General features: G+C 39.8%; 1 non-coding gene across 1 annotated transcript; it reads left to right on the top strand.

The window, feature by feature from the left end:
• Nucleotides 1-321: 321 nt before the first annotated feature.
• LOC141589376 (small nucleolar RNA R71) lies at nt 322-428 on the top strand. The gene has a single exon (XR_012520317.1). It is a non-coding gene; the product is annotated as a small nucleolar RNA R71 (small nucleolar RNA).
• Nucleotides 429-23646: the final 23218 nt, after the last annotated feature.

A 23646-nucleotide genomic window follows, 5' to 3' on the forward strand; every position in this document is an offset into this window, starting at 1 on the left:
TCACAAACAACGATTTGGCTTGTTGAAAACACGACATTGAGTTGTTGAATGAAATCTTTAGCATCTCTTTCCGCCAATTGTTGTTGGAGCAAGGCAATTTGAGCTGGCAAAACGGAGTTGTTGGAGGATTCTTCTTTACCTTTGGATGACACAACTCAAGAATTGACATATTGTGCATCATGGACCGCCATAGATTCGATCGTGTCATAAGCAATGTCGGTGTCAATTTGATCAAACCGCCCATTGTTGGCGGAATCATGAATCCTTTGGGACTCGGCACAACATCCATTGTACAATGTTATTGCTAGAAACCAATCATCTAGCCCATTATGTGGGCATTGTCTTTTAAGCTCTTTGTACCTCTCCCAAGCCTCATATAAGCTCTCAAGAGCTTGTTGACGGAATCCGGTGATTTGGCTCCTCAAAGTTTGAGTTTTCTCCGGTGGAAAAAACTTTTGATAGAAAGCAAGAGCCAAAGTCTCCCAATTAGTGATTCCCATGGCGGTGCGGTCAAGGCTATTGATCCAAAGTTTGGCTTTGTCCTTCAAAGAAAAAGGGAAAAGTATTTCCCTTATTTGGGCTTGAGTGACGCCCGTTTGACGGATCATGGAGCAATAGTCAAAAAAATTTTGCACATGCAAATTGGGATCCTCCAAAGGACTTCCCCCAAATTGCTACCTCTCCACAAGGCTAATGAAAGCCGGTTTGATTTCGAAGTCCGGCGCGGTAATTTGAGTGGTTGTGATACCGGCCGGAAGCATGGCCACAATGGGCTTTGAGTGACCGGAAAGTTTCACCATCTTTTTGGTAGTAGATGGTGGTGGTGGTGGTGGAGATGATGAGCTTGAAACCTCCTCCTATTCAAGGGCTTCTAGATCGTCTAAGTAAGACTTTCTAGCACTTTCGGCTTGTACGGGAGAAGAGGCCTCTTTCACTTCCTTCCAAAAACGTCGTCTTCTCCTAAAGGTTCTCTCGGGGTCGGAATTCGGTGAAAGCAATTCTCCCTTGCGTGAGGACCTGGGTATAAGACAACAATTTCTAGAGAAATGATAAGTAACGGTCTTAAGGAACAAGTGTTCCTCAAGACAAAAGAAAACAGGATAAAAATCGACAATTCAAAACGCAATAAAACCGTTTCCCCGGCAACGGCGCCAAAATTTGATAGGCTTATCGCGTACCTATGCAAAGATAATTTCCCTAGACACAAATTAATGTACCAATAGGGGTCGAACATAAGGAAACGGGAATTACGTTGTGAAATGCTATGGATAGATCTTATCAAGGTCGATTTCGTTTTTAGTTTGGTTTGGTTGTTTAATGATTAACAAAAGTTGTAATGTAAATTATATAATAAAAAGGAGTCTCAGGGGGTCGGGTCACACATGCAAAGGTAAATATATGGTTATGATAAACTTGGTACTAATAACATTGTCAATTGCTTAGGCTTAAAGATACTCACCTTACGGCATTAGTATCAACCATAGACCGGGTCATAGAGAAACTTTCGTCCGTGACTAGGTCGTCCTACTACACATGCTTTGTCTAATTCGATTCTATGCCTCTCGACTTTTAGAATGAATGAACAAACTTATTCTATGAATAAGGCCTTAAACAAGGATTAAACGTGACTATGCAAACATGTGATAGAAGCAATATGAGCAATATTATTATTAACCTATTTTATCATGTTACATATTTGATTTATGCATGGCTCCCCTAGCCCTTGGCTAGGAAATTTAGCTACTCATGTTGGAATATAAATTGCAAACTATATTATAAGAAATGCTAAACATGGTTGTACGAATGTTAGAATCTAAATGATGAAACATAAAACAAGACTAATGATGATATGATGATCGAGCTAATGATAAATTATACGATAACTAAAGTAGAAAAGTAAAATAGTAAATTAGAAGTAGAAATACCGTAAAGAAATGGACTTGCAAGGAAGAAGAAATATCCAAATTAACTTGAATAAGAAAAGGTTGAACAATAACTTGAGTGTAGAACAAAATGTTGAAGGATTAAACTAAGGAAGGCTTAACAATTTGTAAACTAAAATGAGAATACTAATGAGAGAAATATAATGCTTAAGGCTATTGTAAAGTAAAATGAGACGTAAAATTGGATGCCCTAAGCCTTGGAATGCCTCTCCTATTTATAGGAGAGGGAGAAGAAACGTAAGAATCCAAGAGGGGTACAACCCCGATCGGGGACATGCCACCCCGATCGGGGGCATGGTTGTCCGGGTGTTTTGGCTTCAATTTTTGTTTAATGCTCGAGGGAATCCAATGTTTGCGATAAATGATCCTTAATGCACCCGGTTAATGCTTCATAAATACTTCTAATAGCATCCAAATGAGCATCCTAAGCTTTGATATTTTCCACATGATTTTGGACTTCTTATTGGGCTCTTTGTAGGATCATTTTGCATTTCTCACACACTCTTGTTTGGGCTTGGAAATACCTTTCATTGTCATGATTGGTCCATCTTGTTTCCACTTAGCTTAGTGAACTTGATGTATGTTAATGTGATAGGAAAAAGCTTCTAAATGCTTAGATTCCTACAAAAACGTAACAAACACGACAATACACCTAGAACACAAGATTAGCTCAAAAATATACTAATTAAAGTATGATGAACAATAGAAACCGAGCTAAAATGAGGGATAAAAGTATATATAAAATGAACATATCAACGTAAGCATATAGCCTACGGCTCAAAATGAACAAGACCCTCCGCCAAAGAAGCACTCGGCCGAGTATGGTGAAATACTCGTTCGAGTATGGACTACTCGGCCGAATAATGCTACTACTCGGCCGATTATTCCACTCCAGTAGCCAACGTCAAAAACACAGAGAACATACTCGGTCGAGTATGGATATTACTCGATCGAGTACAACTATTACTCGGCCGAGTGATCACAACGTACACACCAACGAACACTCGGTCGAGTGCTTGGTTACTCGGCCGAGTATCCCTTACTCGGCCGAGTACCTGCCCTGCTCGGCCGAGTCATGCCAAAGATGAGCTATATACTTATGATAACATACTTTAACATGCAATTCTATATACAATACTTTACTACCCTTCCAAATGCCAAGTAATAAATCACATATCATGCTCAAGTCTATCATGTTTAACTACGCAATTCACTTTCTCATATACCACCATGTTCAAATTACACAATTCACTTTTCATTTCATCCAACAACATCACAAGATTCACAGCTACTAGTACAACGCACATAACTTTAAACACACAACGGTCCCCAAGACACCCCCATGTTGACCGGCTCGAGATTGTAAGGGACTCAATGCAACTTCGGGATGTCTCCCAAGTCTTTGCGGTAGCTCCAAACAACTCTCCCCGGGTTCATTTTATTTAGACTCCCTATGTTCATTAGGTTTATTAGTTTTAGGTTCCAGAATCGTCGCTCTGATACCACTTTGTAACACCTCCACATACCAAGGTGCCATACCAAGGACCACCCTAGCATGAGTGTCTGTTACCATCTCGGTTGCCCGAGGATAGTATATCGAAAGAAACAATTCCACAACATTTATTAAAGTATATAAAGTTCATGTTTACATAGTTCCAAAAACCAAACCAAAGAAATGTTTACTACTACTCAAACAATTGAAATCAAAACCAGCTAATCTCGTAACAACGGAAGCTATACTCGAAGTGATGACCCCCATCTCGTCCCCATAGCTAAAGACCATCATCACATGTCACAATCTTCTCACCATCTCCGAATGGATCACCACAGATTTTACAAAACAACAACGGGGTCAGTTCACTACATAATCAAATAAGACAAAATACAACAAAGGTAAAACAACTGTTCCATAACCAATCTCCAACTCCCAATCACATCTCGTAATTGACTACACACTAAAGTGTGTAGCCCTGCCAGTGGGGGACCGCGGCCTTGCCCACCTAAGCCGCGCTCATCACACGATCGATAACCCATGTTCATTAATGTGCATATCCCCTTGTGGCGGATTCCACAAAAGGCGAATCAAGGGCGTGAAGCCACTCCCGCAAGTGACTCCACTCAGCCGAGGACGCACATCGCAAACATCATCAACCACCTCAACTCCAATACTCTATTCTTCAATCAACCAACAACAATCAACCAATAATGTTAATCATATTAATTAAATCACAACAATGCATCTTAAATCAATTATACAATCAACTGAGTAGGGAAACCCTACCTTACAACAAATCTGAAACGAGTCAATCAAGAAAGCTAGAGTGGCTCCTCTACAAAATCTCCACCTAACAATAACCATACAATTCAATCACAATAATGCACAAAATCCCTTTTCCCCCAAATCACAAAACTAGGGTAAACCCTAAAAAGAAAAACTGACAAAACTCATAGGACTAGTGGCTTACCGACATAATCGATGCAAGAGAGGAATGAACAAGACTCACGAGCAATCCACTGTAACTCCCCCGCACACCAGAACGCCTTACCAAGGACCATTCCAGTGTATGACGGTGTCACCATCTTGGTTTCCCGAGGAAGTAGATCAAATCAGACAATAAAAGAACAATTATAAAATATTAATGTACCTTATACAATACAACACAATACAAACTACTTATACCAAAAATAAAGACTACAACAACTCATGACACAGCTCTTCTAGACTGGTAACGTGATGACTCAATCCCTCCAATCCTAGCAGCCACAATCAACAGTACCTGCTAAGCCAACTGCTCACCATCCCCGAATGGATCACCGCAGATACCACAAAACAACACGGGGTCAGTACCGACTAATCAAATGTAAAACAGGTAAGCAATGTAACCAGCTGATCATCCTCTAATCCGGTCTCCCGATCTCGCACAGTAACCGACTACACACCGAAGTGTGTAGCCCTGCCAGATTACCCATCGCAACATGTAATCCTCGCCGCCAGTGGGTGACCGCAGCCCATCCCACCTAGTCCAGCTCATCAACGAGCGACTAACAATCCCTGTCCCTTAATGTGCACATCCCCTCCCGTGGCGGGTTCCACGGAGGGCGAACTAGGGTGTGAAGCCACTCCCGCAAGTGACTCCACCACAATCACGACACACACACAGCACCACAGCTGTCACAACACCTCCACACCAACATCGTCACACAACGCCAGAACACCGATGATCAGCAGATAACAAAAGATGTGCAACAATAACAATCACAATCAATTAACGGTATTGAGTAGGAAAACCTACCTCATCACAACCATGAGAGACATCTATATACAGCCAAGCAGGACTCCTGTATACATCCTACAACGATACCATATCCTATTACACAACAATTCTCAATGAACTACCCAAAAGAACACAAGGCAGAGACTTACCTAACAACACGCATCGACGGTGACATAGACGACAACCACGCACGCCATCTTTCCTAAGCGAATCCCATCCTTCCCATGGTGAAGGTTTAGGCTATATTCATGAGAGTGTGTAGAAATGGGGTGATAAAAGAGGGAGGTAGGCTAGGGTTAGAGAAAGCGGAACTGTCGAGGAAATCGGAAAAAGAAATGAATCTCGCGAACTTGCATTTTATATGACGCGTCGACAAAGACCATACTCGGTCCGAGTCTTTGAGTACTCGGCCGAGTAGGCTCTACTCGGTCGAGTATAGGTGATACTCGGCCGAGCAGCCTCTGCTAGGTCGAGTAAACCACCCTATAAGGTTCATGTAATAAGTCTGATCCCTCACCCATTCATCCCTACAGTCTGTCTTAGTCAGCAGGGTCGGTCAACAGAGTCCTTGAATATCCTGGGTATTACAGTCTTCCCCACTTAAAAGAACTTCACCCCCGAAGTTCAGCCCAAACGCCACTCCCTACAGGGTTACGCACTGTGACAATAACCACCTACATAAAGGCGTACGAACTCAAACCGCCCTGACACTACAGCCACACCACCTTATTCAAACAACAATCATCCATCACCACTATTCTTCTAAATGAGTGTAATGAATTCATATGCACTCTCTTGTTAAAACAATCACAACGACTAGCAACAATACACATCTACAAAACACCCAACCACAGCATTCCGCACACCCATACAAAGTATAACATAATTTGAGACGCCCATACAAAGTAAAAGTATAACATTCATATCACTTAAGTACAACATTGATACAACTTCAAGGAAACAAAATGTAACTTCAATGTGACCTATATCATGAATGTCATTCCGAATACTAACATACACAACATACATGTGATTCCAAACATTATAGGCATTCTAACCATTTGTTTCCGCGACATTAATCTTCCCCCCTTTAAAGGAACTTCGTCCCCGAAGTTCACCAGTAAATAATTTCCGTACCCACAATAAACGTACCCATCCTACTGTGACATTACTCACAACTGTAATTAACTTTAAAGTATGATACAAAACTTAACCTACGGCATTACCCAAATGTGACCCCTAGTAACAAAAGTGTCGACAAAAAGGTACTCTATGTACATCTAAGTTGATGTCATCAAATGGTAGCAGCTTTATTCATTAGCTTGTTATTTTAGCCACACACCGAACACCAGTTTCTCTAATCCAGTTGGACTTGTTATAATTATAGCCACATATTAGCACCACAAAAGATTGCATTAAATAACCGAACATTTATACATATGAGACTCGTGACAACCCACACTTTCCGTTAATATACACTATCGTATATAGACTCATGCGACACCTTGAACATGTTAAATTTCTTTATGTTACCCACTGCCATATAACTAAATATTCACAATTTAATATGTAATCCAAACAATCACATACCTGTGACGTGGTCATAGCCCATCTTTTGGGCAAACAATTACACTAAACGGCACTATGAAGCACCCCCAATCAGACCGATGTTCACATAAACTCACAAGACATAGTAATCAAACACTTAATCATCCCTGTAACAGTAACACTCGGCCGAGTATGAGTGTCTACTTGGTCGAGTAAGCTCTACTCGGTCGAGTATGTTTGGATACTCGGCCGAGTAAGCTCTACTCGGTCGAGTAGTTTCTATACTCAGTCGAGCTACGAAAGGCAGAGAGCATTTTGACGTAGTTCAGACGATGCTTTCACGACTCATCCTGCAAATAAACTCCCTACAATAGTACCAAACACAATGAAAGCCAACTCGTCTTCCCATGATAAGCTAAAGTAAATAACGGCCTTATAGCCGAGTACAGTCATCCAACGATAAATACTAAATCCCGAAACAAACATCCAATGTAAAAGAAATAAATCCAACACCAAAGAAACCAATCCAAGCAATATAACAACACAAGATCAATAACCAGGACCCTCCTCCATGTCATCGTCACCACCTGCACCAGAAGTACCTGCACCCGAACTCCCCGCTCCTGGAAAGCCTGCTGCTGCTGAGTAATCCCCTCCTAACTGGCTGCCGTAGTTGGCTCCCCACGGTCCCGCGAGGCAACCAAACTCTGTCTCCTCCGGTGGCCTCCAGTAACTCGGATCAACTCCGTAGCTGTGGAATACTCCCGTGTCCACTCCTGATCCTCTCCACCAGACGGGCTGTGCTAACTGTGTCCCTATGCCCTGGTTATGGGCCATCTCATGCATGTTGTTGAGAACCAAAGTAGTGGAGATCCGCTCAGCCAGGTCACTCGGTTGCATCCTAGGGTCATGCACTGTGGGGTAAGGCAAGTACTGATAAGGGTAGAAGTCAGGGACGGAGTAAGAGGGCTCAGGTACCACCGGGTCTGATCTAGACTGTCTAACTCTACGACGCTCTCGAGGCGGGGGAGGCGCCTGCTGCTGTCCCTCAAGCACGGTGACAGGCTCAGGTAGGTCCAAGAGAATTCTTGGGTCAATCAGGTAGGTCTGTGGCTCAGGCCTAGGCATAGCACAGGGTTCCCACTCAGCCAAATGGTCAACAACAGGGAGATGGGCAGGGTCAGGAAGTACCATCTACATAGATCCCCTCACCCTCCAGGCATAGGACCCGTCATCCAACTTCCTCAACCACCTATTCTGACGCAAATATTGGGCGTCCATGGTAGGAACAATCTCCACATACTCATCCCCCTCGGGAGGTAGGGCCTCAAAATCGCCGATCCCAAGCTAGGCGGGTCACTATGGCCCCGCAAGCAATGTGTCGGGTCTCAGACTGTGCCATACGCTCCAGACTAGAGCACATTATCCCTGGAGCACTATAATAAACCGGCTTACTACGGTGCAGGTTAAGGTAAGACACAAGTAACATAACTTCATGAGAATTAAGCTTACTCACATCATCTCTCGCATACAACAAACAAGTCATCATCCTCAGAAACATACGAAGGGAAACATGCTTCACATCATTAATCAGCATAGCACTGGCACTAGGGGCAGGTCGGCCTGTCAAGAAATGAAGGTAAAGAGGAGCACCACTGTTCTTAGCAACATCACTCAGGTATCCCGTCCCCCTCCTCCTCCAAACCCAGATGGCCTGCAAACTCATCCAAAGTCAACTCACTATCCTAATTCAAGAGGCGGAAGGAGACGGTCTTCTCCTTCTTATCATACTCATACGAGCTCAAGAATTCTAAGGTCAGATGGGGGTAGGACTTCTTCCTCAAATGATATAACCCCTCCATTCCCAAAATCTCAAACATATGAATTATATCTCCCCTAATCCCCAAGGTCTCTAAAATCTCGAGGTTCACACACCGAGTAGGTCGGAAAGGATGCTTCATCAAGGCTACAAAGGCCTTGCGCTGTTTGAAATCAGAGAAGACTACCGATGGATATGCCTCCACCGGTGGAACTACAGGCTCACTGCTCGACTGACCCGTCTCAAGTTGGACATTAGGATGGGTCCTCTTGTAGGGTAGGCCTCGGGTTTTCACCATGCTGCAAAAGACAAGTCTTTAACAAAGATGCTAAGCACACCAAAACCTTTCAAAAGACGGACTGTTTATACTTGTATGAAAATTTTGAGACAAACTTTTAAGACAATTTCTTAGCAAATCACTAAGTATTTTTACCAAAACACCACTTCTTTACTCAAAACACCTTTTTCCAACATCAAGAGGCTTAAGATAGTATGATAATCAAGCAAAGAGTAAGGTATGACGATTTTATCAAACCCTAGAACGCAAAAATCCAACTTAAATCAAGAAATTGCTCAAATAACGGTATAATCGGGGTTTGTATTCAATTCAATCAAAAGTATAGCATGAATAAGACTCAATTTCAGTTACCTATAAAGGAAATTCAGGTATTTAATAAAATCACACCATAACCTTGAAAATAAAGGAAGAAATTGGGTTCAAACTTTACCTTAAACTGATTTGGGGCAAGTAAGAGCAAGTTGAACACCAAGAGTTCACCCAAAATCTTGAGGAAGGAGGAATATGGAATTTTAGAGAGAAGGAGATGTGAAGATGGGAGGCGGAAATAAGAAAGAATGAGATGAAAGTAGGGTTTTTGTATAACCCGTGTAAGTCCCGCTACAGCAATACTCGGTCGAGTATTAGACGTACTTGGCCGAGTGTCGAATACTCGGTCGAGTATTCCCTTTGCTCGGTCGAGTTTTCAAGAACAGTAGCGATTTTAATTGTCACCAAAATAGACACTCGGTCGAGCACCTTCATACTCGGCCGAGTATCGTCTACTTGGTCGAGTATAAATCCTACTCGGTCGAGTGTTCAAGAAGGAAGGCGGAATTGAACTTTTCTTTGTTCCTGCAAAACAAATAGCTTAGTTCGGAGTTCCGTGTAATCGGCTCTTCACTGTTAGAGCTTATCCTACCACATAAACACACATCAACACGAATTTTGTACATTCATTATCAATTCGATCATCATTTCTACCTTCATCCCTTACTTTGCTATGAAACGATTACATTACCCTTTTTAGCATACTTAGCAATTAATTATTGTACCTGCAAGGTTTAGCTCCTATACCACATCATCACAGATTCCGCTAGTCACAAGATATACACCTTAACCACATTTACAAGGCAGCAATCAACACACATCGCAATCATCGTCAAACAAATTGATCGACTTACCTCTGATCGCACATCGCAACAATTCCCTCACCCACTCTAAACTTTTCCACACCCACCTTGCCACATATTATCATAAACATAGATGCACAAAACAACCATGACTAAGCAATCAACAACTCTTCCTAGCTACCCTTTTTCCCGCGTCTGGCTTAAGTTCGATGGGGCCATGATTTTGAAATGAGGGCGCCTACTCACCCAAAATCTAGCATCGGCTGGGGCTCCCAACGCACATACACCAGGTTCATTTTAGTTGACACCCTATATTCATTAGATTCATTGGTTCAGGTGTGGGAAATAATCTGTATACTTCCCTTAATTTAGAAGGATTATAACGAATTTAACAATGATGATTAAAGGTCATAAACAAAATACATAAACAAAGCATAAAGGATTCAGATTAACCTTCGGTCCTAGCAAAATTGGCCTAAGAACAATATCAAAATTGATATTCGCCAATTAGTTGCACCCAAGACGATATGAGATATGCCCCTTGATTATGCGAGAAATCGATCTAAAATTTTCTGTAAAATTTAGTTGTTTTTGTGTTTTTTCTAATGAGAGAGAGGAGGCAAGGTCAAGAAAAAGCATTAGGGTAGAAATAATTCTCTCCCTTTCTTTTTATACAGACCGAAACTTGGAGTTAATTAGGAAAGAAAAATCCTTCCTAATTTTCGGCCAAACTGACCGAAATAAGGAGTATCTCCTCCTTATTTTCGGTCTTTCCAAAAATATATAATATGTGTTGAATTGTCATCTAGTGAGGATCGAACCCAAGACCTCTTGGTTTGTGTACCCTCACTATTACCACTATGACACATTCATCTTGTTGATATTAAATATAACTGATTATATTTAATTACGAATTAACAGATTAATTCGTCCAAGCTAACATTATATACATTTAATTAAATATAACTTATTATATCTAATTTACGAATGTGATTAATTAATTGTCTCAACTAATATTATTTAATTTTCATTAAATAATTATCTCATCAACACATTGACTAACTTTTTAGTCATATTGGGCATCAATGTGATTATATTTCTATAACCACATTTCTCAAACACATCCTATAGGTGTGACCTTTAGGGACCAGTTGATCACAGCCATCCTATCCGTATGATAATAACGTCAAACTTTCTAGCAAGCCAACCGTTATTAGGTAAACGTTAATCAACTGATTAAATATACGAAGTATACCCTTGTGAACACAACAAGAGATTTACAAATGTTATCACACTAATTTGTGGAGGACACAAGCTCAACAAACTCCCACTTGTCCTCACAAGTGTATGTGCGATAACCGATTCTCATATCCTATAAAATTTCTCCCACTCAATGTAAAACAATTTGCAAATCCGAATTCACAAAGGTCGTATTTTACAAGCGATCAATATCAAAAGTGGTTTCCCCGACTAGAGAGTAACTTAACTGATAAACGAATCAACATTCGAGCATGGCCATGCATTTCAGTTACAACTCCTCGAGTGGCCTTGAGAAATAACTATACTTGATAAGGGTTGGATATTTTCCTCAACTCGAATCCTGCCGGATGTAAGCGCGTATGAAATGACCCAGAAAAAATCTACTTAGCCTCGATTCACGGCAGACCGTGAGAAAGAAACCAAAGTCACCCAAAAACTGCCTTAATCTCAAGAGACAGTCGATAGTCAAAAGAATCGACTCTAGGAACACAATGGATGTCCTATCCATGACCTGGCACCGAATGTTATTAACAATTTAGGACTCCATTACGTTGTCACAAAAAGTTGTCCGACGAGGTATCGTCATAATCTCGTATCTGTGATCGATCAGTCAACCGTTTGACTTATGGCTCGTTGAACCCACCATCAATCGACTGCACAATATAATAGCCGGAGTTATCAGCTCACATTGACGATTACGGACCAAAACAAATATAATGTAATTCAGTTCACTTTGTGGCGTTCAATGTTGTCAGTACAATCCACATGAAAAACAAAATATTATAATAAAACGATGAAGTTATAAATAGTATATATGAAAAAGATAATGTATCAAATCCATAATCAAGTATTACAACTCAGGAACACGTTTAATTCCCATGGAATTAACGTGCCCTACATGCTTATCATAATTCAACGATTTAGTGAGAGGATCCGCGATGTTTTCATCCGTCGCAATCTTGTCTATCATTATCTCCTCTTGCTCCACGTAATCACGGATCAGGTGAGCTTTCCGATGTACATGTCTAGATTTGTTGCTAGACTTTGGTTCCTTAGCCTGGAAGATGGCACCTCTATTGTCACAATAGATGGTGATCGGGTCATTCGAACTAGGAACTACCGAAATCCCTTGTAAGAATTGACGCATCCATATCGCTTCCTTTGCTGCCTCCGAAGCGGCATAGTACTCAGATTCAGTAGTAGAATCTGCTACAACACTCTGTTTGGAACTCTTCTAGCTGACCGCAGCACCATTAAGAGTGAAGACGAACCCGGACTGAGATTTTGAATCATCTCGATCTGTTTGGAAGCTAGCATCTGCGTAACCGGTTGCGCATAGCTTAGTATCGCCTCCATAAGTCAATACCCAATCCTTAGTCCTCCGTAGGTACTTAAGGATATTTTTGACTGCTATCCAGTGTGTTTCACCTGGAGTCTTTTGGTACCGACTCGTCATACTCAATGCATATGCCACGTCTGGACGTGTGCATATCATGGCATACATGATCGATCCTATTGCAGATGCAAAAGGAACACGACTCATACGCTCAATCCCTTCAGGCGTCGTGGGTGACTGAGACTTGCTCAACTGCATCCCAGTCGTCATAAGAAGGTTCCCCTTCTTGGAGTTGGTCATGCTGAACCTCTCAAGAACCTTATCCAAATAAGACTCCTGACTAAGTGATAACGTCCGTCGTGATCTATCTTGGTAGATACGGATTCCCAAAATGCGCTGTGCCTCACCCAGATCTTTCATCTGGAAATGGTTCTTCAACCATTCTTTAACCGAAGATAGGAGAGAAATGTCATTCCCAATCAAGAGTATGTCATCGAAATATAATATCAAGAATACAATCTTGCTCCCACTCGACTTGATATATAAGCATGGTTCTTCGACCGATCGAGTAAAACCATACTCTTTTATCACCTGGTCGAAACGATGATTCCAACTCCGAGAAGCTTGCTTAAGTCCATAAATGGAACGCTTAAGCTTGCATACTTTCTTAGGATGCTCAGGATCTATGAAACCTTCGGGTTGCACCATGTACAACTCTTCCTCCAAATAACCGTTTAAGAAGGCGGTTTTCACATCCATTTGCCAAATTTCATAATCATGAAATGCGGCAATCGCTAAGATTATCCGAATGGAACGTAGCATGACTACAGGTGCAAAAATCTCATCATAATGCAATCCGTGCACTTGAGTGAAACCTTTTGCCACAAGTCGTGCCTTATAGATATCTGGTTGCGCGTCTACAGAACGCTTTATTTTGTAAAGCCATTTGCACTGCAGAGGTTATACCTTATTAGGTAAATCAACTAGATCCCATACGTTAATCTCATACATGGAGTCCATCTCGGATTGCATGGCTTCGAGCTATAGCTTTGAGTCGGAACAGGCCATAGACCTTTATAGATTGCGGGTTCATTACTTTCTAGAAGTAAAACGTCATTCTCCTCGACCATACCAATGTATCTGTCCGGAGGATGAGAGTCTTTACCGGACCTCCTAGGTTCCTCAGGAATATTAACCGTATCATCAGTTGGAGGAACCACTTCGTCCATCCGTTCCTCAGTCGTTGGTTCTGGAATCTCCGACAGCTCGAAGGTTCTATTACTCGTCTTGTTCTCGAGAAATTCTTTCTCTAAGAACGTCGCACTAGCCGCAACAAAAACTCGATGTTCGGTAGGCGAATAGAAGTAATGACCAAATGTTCCTTTTGGATAACCTATAAAGTATGTCTTGACCGATCGCGGGCCGAGCTTATCCTCGTGTCTCCACTTGACATAAGCCTCGCAGCCCCAAACCCGAATAAAGGACAAGTTAGGGACCGTTCCCTTCCACATTTATATGGAGTCTTGTCGACAGCTTTAGACGGACTTCGGTTAAGTATAAGAGCGGCTGACAAAAGAGCATAACCCCATAATGAATCAGGCACTACCGTGTAACTCATCATGGATCGAACCATGTCAAGTAAGGTTCGATTTCTCCGTTCGGACACACCATTCAATTGAGGTGTTCCAGGTGGAGTTAACTGCAAAACGATGCCACAGTCTTTCAGGTGTTGATCAAACTCTTTTGAAAGATATTCGCCACCCCGATCTGAACGGAGTGCTTTAACCTTTCTACCCAGTTGGTTCTATACCCTGTTATGGTATTCCTTGAATTTCTCAAAGGACTCACTTTTATGCTTCATTAAGTAGACATATGTGTATCTACTTAAATCGTCCGTGAAAGTGATAAAATATCTATGGCCATCTCTAGCGGTAATTGACATAGATCCACAAACATCAGTATGTATGAGTCCTAATAGGTCACTAGCACGCATTCCAACACCTTTGAAGGAAATTCGAGTCATTTTGCCAATGAGACATGATTCACACGTGCCATATGTAGAAAAATCGAATGCGGGAATAGTTCCATTATCGACGAGTTTCTTTACGCGTTTCTCATTTATGTGTCCCATTCGACAATGCCATAGATAGGTTTGATCTTTGTCACCAACCTTTAATTTCTTATTATTCATGTGTAATACTTCCGTGGTTTGGTCTAAGATGTAAATTCCATTCATGGAAACTGCTTTGCCATAAATCATTTCATTGAAAGAGAAAATACAGCTATTATCCTTTATTGAAAATGCAAAACCGTCTTTAGCAAGTACGGAAACAGAAATAATGTTCTTAGATAAACTAGGTACATAGTAACAGTTATATAAAAATAACTCAAAACCACTAGGGAGTTGGATTACATATGTTCCCTTCGAAACAGCAGCAACTTGTGCTCCATTCCCGAATCGCAGGTCCACATCACCTTTTTCGAGAGGTATGATGTTCTTTAGGCCCTGCAAATGATTACACAGATGAGAACCACAACCAGTATCTAGTACCCAAGTTCAGAAACTTGCATGGTTAATCTCAATCATATGAATATAAGATGACATACCAACAGAACGACGCGACCTGCTTTGATGTCCTCACGGTAGACGGGACAATTCCTCCTCCAATGTCCAGTCTTGTGACAATGGTGGCACTCTATGTCACCGCCCTTACTCTTTGCCTTGCCCCGTGAGCCACTAGTCTCACCAGGCGCACTCTTACCGTTTCCTGGCTTCTTAAACTTTGGCTTACCTACAGCTAGGTCGCCATGAGCCTTGCCCTTACCTTTACCCTTGTTTGACATCATGAGAACATCCCCGCTTCATGCTCCCACTCAATTTCATATCCTCCGGTGCTGCGACGAGAAGGGAGTGTAGCTCATGAGGACTCTTTTTCAAGTCATTCATGTAGTAGTTCGCCCTGAAAAGGGCAAAACCATCATGAAGAGAATGAAGCATTCGGTCAATGACAATGCTCTCACTGATTTTGCAATCAAGATCCTTCAGCTTCTCGACATTCTCAATCATGTGAAGAATGTGTGGGCTAACCGGTTGGCCCTTCTGGAGTTTCGCATCAAAGAAGCGACAGGTATGCTCATATGTAACGATTCTCGGTGCCTTTGAGAACTCGTTAGTGAGCGTGGTGAAAATCTTGTTTGCACCCTGAGCAATGAAGCGTCTCTGCAAATTGGTTTCCATTGCAAAGATGAGTACGTTCTTTATCGCACCCGCTTCCATAACGAAGTCACTATAAGCGAGTGACTCGTTGACTCACCGCATTGGGGCCTGGGTTGACCGGTATTGGCTCGATTGAGTACTTGGGCTTACCGTCGGCAATGGCGGCATTCCGTAGTGCCGCCTCCCCGGTCCGCAAAGTTGAACCCATCATTCTTCAGTCGCGTGGACTGATTCATGTGGTCCATGAAAGCTTTCAGCCAGGACTCACGTCCAAGTGTGGCACTAGGCATTGGGATTGCGTTATTTCCAGCCATTTCGCTGTAACAGTATTATGAAAATAAACGTGTTCTACACTGCGAGAAGAAGAATAAAAATAATAAGCATGTGCATCGTTTATATTTTTAAGTCTAATGAACTACTGTCATAACGCGAAGACTCAAAACATTTATACAATTGACCTCCCTCAAGAATTATATAAATGATCCCAAGACTCAATTCTTTGTAAATTGATAAGCTAACCTTTTAGCTAATTCTACCGTTAGAATTCTTGGTCGATAAATTTCTGTAAATTCTATCTTTAGTCCATCATAATCACGAGAAACTCTTCGGACTATGATGTTGAGGTAAACTAAGTCAACACAACTACTTACCCAACGTAGAAGGAGTCATATTATGCCTACCGATAAAGAAGGGATTCATAGTTGTTTGCCCTTATAAAGACTAATCTCAATTTCCATTTTTAGAGGAAGATCCCATCAACTTTATTTTAATTCATTTTAAGTGAACTAATATCTAGCATGCGAGAATGAATAAACTAAGGTGATGGCTTAATAAGTGTGTGACATCTGTATGTCCATGAAAACTAACATACAACCTATATGAGTCAATTTTCATGCATTTTAGTAGTAGGTGGTTTGGTTTTAGGCGGAATATAATGCATAAACTATCATGTAAATGAAGAGCAATAAAAATGAAAACGTAAAAACAATAAAAGTCCTAGTGTGGCCTATCCTATCAAAATGAACAATAAATACAAGTTTGGAATCCATTCTTGGACCCGAGAAGCTTGTCTTGATGTTCCATCTTGATCCATGTAGCGGGAGTGAGCTCCAATCTCCATCTTTAGTCTTCTTCGAAAAAATTACAATAAATAAAATTTACATGATAAACCTATTTATTACATTCTAATTTCAAAACCCAAAAACTAAAGAAAAGTAAAGGAGATTCGAGATCTCATAATTACATAAAAAATCATGTTTCCTTCATTACGAAAACATAATTTGACTAAAGCCACACTAAGTATTACAATTTACAACCGATTGCAAAAATAAATACGTAAATAAAATTCATTCATTGATTCATTCAACAAAATTAAAATGCATCAACTAAAAATAAATTAAACATACATGACACAATTCCTTAATTATGTTAATTAATTTATCCAAACCACCTATTTAAATCAAATTAAGTGACAATTCCTCAATTAATCACATTAATTTCATTCTTAATCCATATTAAACTTGTAATATGAATTCTATCCGTCAAAATTTTAAACTACTTTAAAATAATATGATATCTTTAAATTGTGAACCGTTTCACAATATCTAATTGGCCAAAATAAAAAACAAAAATCCATTTTTTTATTTTATCTCGGCTGAACAAACAGTTTTTTTTTTTTTTTTTTTAAATTCCATCACGGCTAAAAAAAACAGAACCAAAAAAAACTTTCTTTTCATACGGTAACTCAAAAAACGAATTAATCCTATGAAAAAGACTCGGTTTTTCAGCAAAAACCGTAATTTTTTTTTTTTTTATTTATAAACTGCTGTGAACAGTAGCAGAAGCAAAAAAAAAGGTAAAAAAAAAACAGAAAACCCTTATGCCTCCTTTTTTTTTTCTTTTTGCGGCAAAATGCCCTAAAACAAGGTTTGATGAATACAATTGTTTACAGTTGCTATTTAGAACATGATTAGCATATGAAATAATTAAACATGATTAATTTATATGCCAAAAACTATATAGCAAAACAATCTTTATATCATAAACATGATGATTCTATTTAATTTTAACTTAATCTGCATTAAATCAAAAAAATTATCAATTCTTCATATGATAATTTTAACTGATTAAAACAACAATATGAAAAATAAAATGGAAAAATATCATCAAACAAAGAAGAAAAAACGGCTGGAAAAAAATTTATCTCGGCCAAAAAAAAAATTTCAGCCGAAAAACCCTAAATTTTTTCGAAAATCCCCATTGTTTACATACAATTTTACGAAAATCATCAAAATTAAAATCCGTGGCCTATGCTCTGATACCACTTGTGGGAAATAATCTGTATACTTCCCTTAATTTAGAAGGATTATAACGAATTTAACAATGATGATTAAAGGTCATAAACAAAATACATAAACAAAGCATAAATGATTCAGAATTAACCTTCGGTCCTAGCAAAATTGGCCTAAGAACAATATCAAAATTGATATTCGCCTATTAGTTGCACCCAAGACGATATGAGATATGCCCCTTGATTATGCGAGAAATCGATCTAAAATTTTCTGTAAAATTTAGTTGTTTTTGTGTTTTTTCTGATGAGAGAGAGGAGGCAAGGTCAAGAAAAATCATTAGGGTAGAAATAATTCTCTCCCTTTCTTTTTATACAGACCGAAACTTGGAGTCAATTAGGAAAAAAAAATCCTTCCTAATTTTCGGCCAAACTGACCAAAATAAGGAGTATCTCCTCCTTATTTTTGGTCTTTCCAAAAATATATAATATGTGTTGAATTGTCATCTAGTGAGGATCAAACCCAAGACCTCTTGGTTTATGTACCCTCACTATTACCACTATGACACAATCATCTTGTTGATATTAAATATAACTGATTATATTTAATTACGAATTAACAGATTAATTCGTCCAAGCTAACATTATATACATTTAATTAACTATAACTTATTATATCTAATTTACGAATTGACAGTTAATTCGTCTCAACTAATATTATTTAATTTTCATTAAATAATTATCTCATCAACACATTGACTAACTTTTTAGTCATATTGGGCATCAATGTGATTATATTTCTATAACCACATTTCTCAAACACATCCTATAGGTGTGACCTTTAGGGACCAGTTGATCACCGCCATCTGTATGATAATAACGTCAAACTTTCTAGCAAGCCAACCGTTATTAGGTAAACGTTAATCAACTGATTAAATATACGAAGTATACCCATGTGAACCTGTAAGAGATTTACAAATGTTATCACACTAATTTGTGGAGGACACAAGCTCCAACATCAGGTTCCAAAATCGTCGGCTCTGATACCACTTTGTAACACCCCCGCACACCAGAACGCCTTACCAAGGACCATTCCAGTGTATGACGGTGTCACCATCTCGGTTTCCTGAGGAAGTAGATCAAATCAGACAATAAAAGAACAATTATAAAATATTAATGTACCTTATACAATACAACTCAATACAAACTACTTATACCAAAAAAAAGACTACAACAACTCATGACACAGCTCTTCTAGACTGGTAACGTGATGACTCGATCCCTCAAATCCTAGCAGCCACAATCAATAGTACCTGCTAAGCCAACTGCTCACCATCCCCGAATGGATCACCGTAGATACCACAAAACAACACGGGGTCAGTACCGACTAATCAAATGTAAAACAGGTAAGCAATGTAACCAGCTGATCATCCTCTAACCCGGTCTCCCGATCTCGCACAGTAACCGACTACACACCGAAGTGTGTAGCCCTGCCAGATTACCCATCACAACAGGTAATCCTCTCCGCCAGTGGGTGACCGCAGCCTATCCCACCTAGTCCAGCTCATCAACGAGCGACTAACAATCCCTGTCCCTTAATGTGCACATCCCCTCCCGTGGCGGGTTCCACGGAGGGCGAACTAGGGTGTGAAGCCACTCCCGCAAGTGACTCCACCACAATCACGACACACACACATCACCACAACTGTCACAACACCTCCACACCAACATCGTCACACAACGCCCGAACACCGATGATCAACAGATAACAAAAGATGTGCAACAATAACAATCACAATCAATTAACGGTACTGAGTAGGAAAACCTACCTCATCACAACCATGAGAGACATCTATATACAGCCAAGTAGGACTCCTGTACGCATCCTACAACGATAACCATATCCTATTACACAACTATTCTCAATGAACTACCCAAAAGAACACAAGGCAGAGACTTACCTAACAACACGCATCGACGGTGACATAGACGACAACCACGCACGCCATCTTTCCTAAGCGAATCCCATCCTTCCCATGGTGAAGGTTTAGGCTATATTCATGAGAGTGTGTAGAAATGGGGTGATAAAAGAGGGAGGTAGGCTAGGGTTAGAGAAAGCGGAACTGTCGAGGAAATGGGAAAAAGAAATGAATCTCGCGAACTTGCATTTTATATGACGCGTCGACAGCAGCCATACTCGGTCGAGTACTAGAGTACTCGGCCGAGTAGGCTCTACTCGGTCGATTATAGGTGATACTCGGCCGAGTAGCCTCTGCTAGGTCGAGTAAACCACCCTATAAGGTTCATGTAATAAGTCTGATCCCTCACCCATTCATCCCTACAGTCTGTCTTAGTCAGCAGGGTCAGTCAACAGAGTCCTTGAATATCACGTTTGAAGGTTTAGGTTTTGTAAAAAGTAAAAGTGAATCTGTAAATCCAGTTTTATAACTCTAATCATCTTTAAATCAAACCGCGGAAATAATCCCGTCAGACCAGATACTCGATCGAGTATAGAGTATACTTGGCCGAGTATCCCTTACTCGTTCGAGTATTACCATACTCGGCCGAGTATTCCTGGACAGTAGCCTGACCAGAAACACACGATGCCTTACTCGGCCGAGTAAGCCATATTTGGTCGAGTAACAGACTTAGAAAACTGTAGTATTACAATCTCGACTTTCTCTACTACATTAGTTTAGGCCTGTTGGTTTATCTTTGATTAGGTGTGTGATTTAGCCTGTCAGGTGTTGGCTCTTTATGAACTAAAGGGGGGCCGTTAGCACCAGGGACGTTAGCTCCATATGAAATAAAGGGGTGTTGGCCCCAGGGACGTTGGATCCAGGAGCGTTGACTCCATATAAAATGTTAAAATGTTTGGATACCATATTGGTCTATGGTAAGCTAGGTACTCTGGTAAATTTATTATATTGTGTGATATAATAAGGAAAATTTGTAATGAATAAATGAAATGACATAAGGCCGGTGGAGGCACTGAAGTCATACTCAGCTTGTGGTTGGCTGATTCCATTACGTTCACTCTTTTTCAGGTATAAGTATCCGGCAAGGTCAAGTGTGAGGAATTTTACCTAGAAGATAAGACGTATAATATGTACAGTTTATTAAGCTTAAGCTAATTGTAATTTTTGTTTTTATCTTTATTTTATCGTAAAAGCCTTGTATTCTCCGAACGGGTAATACGACGGTGATGCCCTTCTAATTCCGCTGTTGTCTTTTGTTAAATAAAAGAGTTATTTTGAGCTACATGCTTGTTTTTCGGGGCGTTACAGATTGGTATTAGAGAAACCCTTCAACTGCGTGTGATAAGTCATATTTATATACATTTATATGCCTCCCCTTAGTTACTTTTGATATGGTTTTCGTGCTAAATTATATTATTTATATGTCATTTATATTAGAATGTTGTACTTCCACTATTTGGTGTTTAAATGCAGGAATGATGCATTGTGGAGCAAAAGAATGAAATAAAGCACCGGCGGAGATGGCATGAAGGAATAAACGAGGCAAGGCATGGAAATACAGAAGAATAAAGGAAGAGAATTGAAGAAGACTTGACGAATAAAAGAGCTCAAGCAAGGAGTACTCGATCGAGTTGCCTTGTACTACATCGAGTGGTGTGTACTCGATCGAGTCTCCTTGTACTCGATCGAGTATACATCGGTATGACGATTTTTCGCGCAAATTTCCTAACTCGGTTTATGTTTAATATAAATACACAATTATTGCCCTATTGTATTTTTACGCTTTATTTACTTTGAGAACTCCGAAAACTTCTAGGTTTAGTCGGTTATTGTTATTTTGGATCTAAAACTCGTTCTACATTAATTTGCTATGGTACTTTAATCATTATTCACTTATTATTCAATCAAGTTATTTAACTGCTCAATTGTTCTTATTACATGCTTTTAATTATGTCTTCTATTGTTATTATTGTTGTTAATTCTCTTATCATGAGTAGATAATTCCTTTGTATAGGGTGAAAAGGGATCTAGGGTGTTAGAAGGGGTTTTTATTAATGAACTGATAGTTAAATTGCTCTTGGTTGTTGTTCAATTGTTGTCTTAAACCTAATTGATTAATTACTGGCAAGAATTAGTTAATTAGCATTGCGAATTAGTATTATTACCGACCAGATCAAGGCTAAATATAGGTTACGATAATTGAATAGGCTGACTTAATGATAGCGACCGCATGTTAAGCTTAGACCTAAAGGACATATTAGAATTGACCGATCCTATGACCTTAAACAACATAAATTACTCTATCAATTAGTTAAATCACACCCCCGGATAACTACCTAGTGAACTTGATCCTTATACTCTTTAATATTATTGAATTCCCTTATTTATTACTTTATTGCAATCAGGGGCGTCTAACACCCCGTGCAACCACGGGCGGAGGAACTAGGCCTCCAGTTTTGAACACCGAATTTATAAGCCTTATTTATTAAATTCAATACAAAAATCGAAGTATAGTACCCTTGTGCATTCATATTTGGGGCCTCATTTTTTCTCGGTGCACCGGGCCTCCATTTGTTTTAAGATGTCCTAATTGCAATTAGTTTATAGAAATCAATAAATCAATCCTTCAAGAAACTTCTACTTTAAGACGAACTTAAATATTAACAAACTAGCAGAACAATTACCCCGCCTCCCTGTGAATTTGACTCTTCTTACCGCTAGCTATTGGTTAGTATTAATTTAGTTTTATTTTGATATAGGTGATACGACTAAATCCTTATCAGCGTGGTGAGCCTTCGGCCGCACGACTAGCGGGGAAATTATTCTCAACGCTAGTATAAAATTCGAAACATATAGACTAACATAGAAATCTACTAATAAAGAGAGTGGGTAGATACTGTAGTTGTGTTACGTATTTAAGTTATATTTCTTTTACCAAAAGGTATATATGTGTTCTCCTTGAATGTGTTTTGCATTCTCTTCATGTGTATATAGTATGCTATTGTTTAGTTCATACATGTTACACCCATTAACTCCTTTAAAGTTTATGATTATGATTATGATCATGGATTCAATGATGGTAGTTTGTTTGTGTTATTTTTTTTTGAGTATGTAGAGTTACTAATTTTATGAGTTTAATTTTATTTATTAGAGTAAGATAGTGTAACACCCCAACTATCCGGCCAAGATAATTGGAGCGTTATCATCTCGGTTTCCCAAGGTAGGGTTTCAAAACTTCAATCAAAGAACATTTTCTTAATGTAATGTTTAATGATTTACATAAACATAAATAAATGAATAAAAGTAGAACTCATGACCATTATACTCTTCTAGCTAACTAGACTCGTCTCGTGACTTATCAAGCTCGTCCCATCTCCCGCGTGCTATCCAAACAACCTGTACTTAACCTGCTCCTGATATGACCAAAGGATATCATATGGATCGACACAGGCCACCCAAAAGAGATAGGTGACAATTACACAGACACACAAACGTCAATTTCATTAAATAAATAAAGTGTGACACGACTCGAGTATGTGAGCTTACAGCGACCATGATATGAACGATCCACC

Source organism: Silene latifolia, chromosome 6, assembly GCF_048544455.1.
Source record: "Silene latifolia isolate original U9 population chromosome 6, ASM4854445v1, whole genome shotgun sequence".
Taxonomy (NCBI): domain Eukaryota; kingdom Viridiplantae; phylum Streptophyta; class Magnoliopsida; order Caryophyllales; family Caryophyllaceae; genus Silene; species Silene latifolia.